At 38.5% G+C, this 5706-nt stretch overlaps 1 pseudogene; it reads left to right on the plus strand.

Annotated features, from left to right (window-relative positions):
• Positions 1-430: 430 nt before the first annotated feature.
• LOC102812767 lies at positions 431-1826 on the plus strand (annotated as a pseudogene).
• Positions 1827-5706: the final 3880 nt, after the last annotated feature.

A 5706-nucleotide genomic window follows, 5' to 3' on the forward strand; every position in this document is an offset into this window, starting at 1 on the left:
TGTGTGCAATCGAGTTGGTCCACTCATAGCTATCCTGTATAGGATTTCCCAAGCTTTAAATGTTTGTAGGAGCAGAAATTTTCATCTTTATCTCATGGAACGGATAGTGGATTCAACCTGCTGACCTTGTCGTTATCAGACCAACATATAATTACTACTACACTAGAGCTCCTTGTCTAGAGAGTAGACACATGATAACTTGAATGAGGGTGGAGGTAATAGATAATAAAAGGGAATTTGGCACAAGAATGATGAAAGCATGGGAATCCAAGGTGAGAAATTTACAAGCTTAAAGTGGTAAATACTATTATATACACAATCCTGCAATGACGTGATTTACTGGCACAAACATGCAATCAAGATAGATTGACGAGCCCCGCCTCTCCCGCAAAGCTCGACTGTGGGATCTCTCCCGGCTCTCCTGCCCACCATGGCCAACAAGGAAGCAGCCTTTGATGATGCCATGGAAGAACGTGTGATTAATGAAAAGCACAAAATAGGGAAAAATAACATCCCTTTTCTTTATGACCTCGAGTGGCCCAGCCTAACTGCACAGTGGCTTTCAGATGTAACCAGAACAGAAGGAAAAGACTTCAGCATTCATCAACTAGGAAAACACACATCAGATGAACAAAACCATCTTGTGTGTAGCTCTCTAATGCTGATGCTCAGTTAACGCATCATACTATGGCAGTGGGAGTCCTGGTGTGGCACTGTGGGTTAATGTGCCAGACTGCAAAGCCGTTTGAACTGCAAGGTTGACGGTTCAAGCTTACCAACTTCTCCTCAGAATCCCTATACAGGGTCGCTATGGGTCGGAATAGACGCGACGGCACTTAACAACAACAACAATGGCAGTGAAAAAGGAGAAATTTGGAGGTTTTGGAAAGTTAGTGGAAAGACTGAAATAGAAATCAAGATCAACCATGAAGGAGAAGTAAACAGGGCCTTTTATATGCTCCAGAATACTTGCATCATTGCAACAAAGACTCCATCCAGTGATGTTCTTGATTTTGGCTACACAAAACATCCTTCTAAACTAGACCCTTCTGGAGAATGCAACCCAGACTTGCATCTCTGTGGATATTAAAAGGGCTTTCTTGGAATCCAAATCTCAGTGGGCACTTGCTTAGTGCTTCAGATGACCATACCATCTGCCTATGGGATATCAGTGCTGTTCTAAAGGAAGGAAAAGTGGTGAATGCAAAGACCATCTTTACTGGACACATAGCAGTAGTTGAAGATATTTCTTAGCATGTGCTCCATGAGTCTCTGTTTGGGTCAGTTGCTGATTATCAGAAACTTATGATTTGGGATACTCATTTAATTCAAATAATACTTCCAAACCAAGTCATTCAGTTGATGCTCACACTGCTGAAGTAAACTTCCTTTCTTTCAATCCTTATAGTGAATCCATTCTTGTCACACAATCAGCTGACAAGACTGTTGCTTTGTGGGATTTAAGAAATCTGAAACTCAAATTGCATTCTTTGGAACCACATAAGGATGAAGTATTCCAGGTTCAATAATCACCTCACAATGAAACTATTTTGGATGCCAATGGTACTGATCATGGGCTGAATGTCTGGGATTTAAGTAAAATTGGAGAATAATCCCCAGAAGATGCAGACGATGGGCCACCAGAGATATTGTTTATTCATGGTTGTCACACTGCCAAGATATCTGATTTCTCCTGTAATCTCAATGAACCCTGCATGATTTGTTCTGTATTAGAAGATAATATCATGCAAATATGGCAGATGGCAGAGAATGTTTATAATGAAGACCCTGAAGAGAGTGTAGATCCAGAAGGACAAGGGTCCTAGGTATGTCTATACTTGTGATTTTAGACTCTCCTCTTGTCTCTCAACCAAGAGATTGATTTTAACACTGGTTTTGAGAAAAGACTATGTTGGGCTATCCTGCTATAGGTACCATCAACAGTGCTATTAGCCCAAACAGCGGGTGTTTTCTAAATGTTAACTAGGATACTTGATTAAGCAAAGCCAAAGACTTATATTTAAGTTTTCTTCAGGAATTTTCTAGAAACAAACCCAGGTCTTAAGTAGCCCCAGAATGGGTAATACATGTGTGTGGTTATTTTTCTTCTAAAGCTATAATCCCCAGTTTTTCATATGCATTTAAGTAAAGGCAAGAGTGGGTAAGGAATAGAACCAAGAGAGGTAGGTGTCTGAGCCATTGGAATAGATTTAAAGCCCAAATGAGTGAGCCTGAAGATAAATTTCTAAATAGTAATAAGCTGGAAGAACAATCATAAAAAATAATGAAAACTTCTGAAGTAAGCTTAAGATTTATGTGGGGCAACATGAAGAGGAATAAATTACAGGTAACTGGAATTCCACAATAGGAAGAGAAAATGAAAAGATAGTTGAAGAGCTGTTGGAAGAAAATTTTCCTAACATCATGAAAGATATGTATTCAAGAAGGTGAACAAATACAAAATAAAATCACCAATGCATGTCATAATCAAACTCTGCAAATCAAAGACAAAGTATGAACATTGAAAACAGCCCAGGAAAAATGAAAAGTTGCATACAAAGAAGAACCAATAAGATTAAACTCTGATTTCAGAGCAGAAACCAGTCAAGAAGGCAATGCAGAGATATATAGAAAACACTGGTAGAAAAAATTGCCATTAAAGAATCATAAGCCCAGCAAAACTGTCCCTCAAACATGATGACAGAATTAGAATATTTCTAGATAAACATAAATTGAAGGAATTGGTAATAGCCAGGTTAAATTTCAACCACTCATCTGCCATTTTGTCGTACAGTGGTGGTTGTGTATTGTTATGGTGTTGGAAGCTATGCCACAGGTATTTAAATACCCATGGCAGACAGGTTTGAGCTGACCTTCCAGACTAAAAATAACTAGGAAGGAGAGGCTGACTACTTCTGAATGCTTGGCTATTGAAAACCTTATGAATAGCAATGGAATACTGTCACATAGTACCAGAATATTGAATATCAAAATATTATGAATAGCACCAGAGTACTGTCAGATAAAGTGCCAGAAGATGATCTCCTCAGGTTTGAAGACTCAAAATATGACTGGGGAAGAGCTGCTTCCTCAAATTAAAGTTGACTATGATGATGCAAATGGAGTAAAGCTTTCAGGACTTTCTTTTGCTGAAGGGGCACAACTCAAAATGAGGAGAAACAGATGTAAACATCCATTACTAATCTGAACAGGGAATGTATGAAGTATGAATAGAGAAAAATTGGAAGTTGTCAAAAATTAAATGGAACACATGAAGATTGATCTCATAAACATCAATGAGCTGAAATGGACAGGTATTGGCCATTTTGAATCTGATAATCATATGAGTTACTATGATGGAACTGACAAATTTAAGAGGAATGGCATTCCATTCATCATCAGAAAGAATACGTCAACATCTATTTTGTGGTCTATCACACAACATCTAGACAGTGTAATACTGTCTGTGATAGGCTAATATCCATATACCTACAAGGAAGATCACTTAATGCCACTATTATAAAAGTTTACAAACCAAACCTAAAGCCAATGATGATGAAATTGAAGAATTCTACCAACTTCTTCAGTCTGAAATTGATAAAAAAAAAAAAATGCAATCAAGATGTATTGATAACTACTGGTGAATGGAATGCAAAGGTTGGAAACAAAGAGGAAGGATCAATAATTAGAAAATATGGCCTTGTTGATGAAAACAATGCTGGAGGTCACATGATCGAATTTTGCAAGACCAATGACATATTCATTGCAAATACCTTTTCTAAACATAAAAGATGACTATATACATCAACAGATATAACACACAGAAATCATATTGACTACATATGTGGGAAGATACTGGAAAAGCTCCATATTATCAGCCAAAACAAAGCCAAGGGGCAGATTACAGTAAAGATAATCAATTGCTCACTTGCAACTTCAGGATGAAGCTGAAGAAAATTAAAACAAGTCCACGAGAGACAAAATATTATATTGAACATATTCCTCCTGAATTTAGAGATCATCTCAAGAACAGATGCAATTAATTAGAAACTAATGACCAAATGAATAAGAGTTGAGGGATGAGACATTAAGACTATCATACAGGAACAAAGGTCATTAAGAAGACAAAAATGAAATAAAAGATCAAATGGATTTCAGAGGAGACTCTGAAACTTGTTTTTAGTGTAGAGATGCTAAAGCAAATCTAAGAAATGAGGAAGTAAAAGAGACAAATTGAAAATTTCAAGGGGTACCTCAAGACAAAAAAGTCAAGTACTATAATGAAATGTGCAAAGACCTGGGATTAGAAAACCAAAGAGGAAGAACAAGCTCAGTATTTCTCAAGCTGAAAGAAATGAAGAAAAAAATCAAGCCTCAACATGAAATATTGAAGAATTCTATGGGCAAAATCTATGGACAAAATCGAGTTCTGGTATGGTGCTGTAAGATAAGCTCTGTACCGCAAGGTTGGTGGTTTAAACTCACCAGTCTCTTCTTGGAAACCACTATACAGGGTCACTGTGTGTTGGAACTGGCTCACCAGCACTTAACAACAACAATGGGTAAAATAGTCCTGGTATGATACTGTAGGATAATCACTGTAAGATCAGTTTGAACTGTAAGGTGAAGGCTAAACCTACCAGCTGTTCCTCTGAGATCTTATGCAAGGTTCCTATGAATCAGAACTAACTCAATGGCACACAACAGTAACAATAGAGTGGACTAAATATTGAATGATGCAGAAATCATCAAAAGAATATATAGGGAGAATACCAGGCAAAGCAGAACCAGGGCAGAGGTCCAAACTAGGAACCACAGAGATAGGAATATTTTAAAGATTTGAAGGCTTATAGCTTGTGGAGTTTGGAGCTGATGTAAAAAATCACATACTTTTGAATCTGCCAGGTCAAACTCAGAGGCCCGAGCCGACATCCTGGGTGAGACCAAGAGGCAAGATGAAACAGGAGGAGCAGAAACACCATGGAAAAACACCGTGGGAATCTTGGGACAAAGGTGGACAATATACTCTGTCAGTTTTGCTTCATTCAGATTTTTTTTTCCCCCCTTTGGTATCTGGTAATTGGCTCACCCACTGATTGCCCACCTCCATTCTGGTGAATAGAAGGAGAGCCTGAGCCGTGTGGCCACCTCCCACCCTCACTGCTGGTGGGTTCTTCTGCCACGCATGCACACAGATACTCAGCACAAGTGGAGACCCTGAATTTTTATTATCTGTTTATTTTTTGTTCTGTTATTCATCACGGGAAAGAGAAGGAGAGGGCTGAAGGGAAGGAAAGAGAGTGTAAAAGCAAAACAGGCCAAAGGTTGAATTGGAGCCTGAAGTATAGCATAACAACCAACACTGGTAACTTGGAGTCTCTTGGGCAGCTTTGAAGGCAGGAACTTGAAGAGAGGCCATTAAAGTCATACAGATTTTTTTATTTATTTATTTTTTCTTCTTTTTCTCCCCTCCCTCCTCTCCCTTTTCTGTGATTAGAGACTGCAGTATTCAGTCTTGTTTCTGTTGGTGCTGCTTTTTAGTCTTTTTTTTTCTCTTCTTTCTCTCATCCCCCCCACTGGTGTTGTCTTGGTGTTATATGCCCCACTTCTGCCTTTGGAGGACTCATTGTCTCCCTATATTACACAAGAAGACTCAGAAACTGCTGCCATATAGCCAAACTAAAAATCACACTCTATAAAGCACCA

This window comes from Chrysochloris asiatica, unplaced genomic scaffold, assembly GCF_000296735.1.
Source record: "Chrysochloris asiatica unplaced genomic scaffold, ChrAsi1.0 scaffold00383, whole genome shotgun sequence".
NCBI lineage: Eukaryota > Metazoa > Chordata > Mammalia > Afrosoricida > Chrysochloridae > Chrysochloris > Chrysochloris asiatica.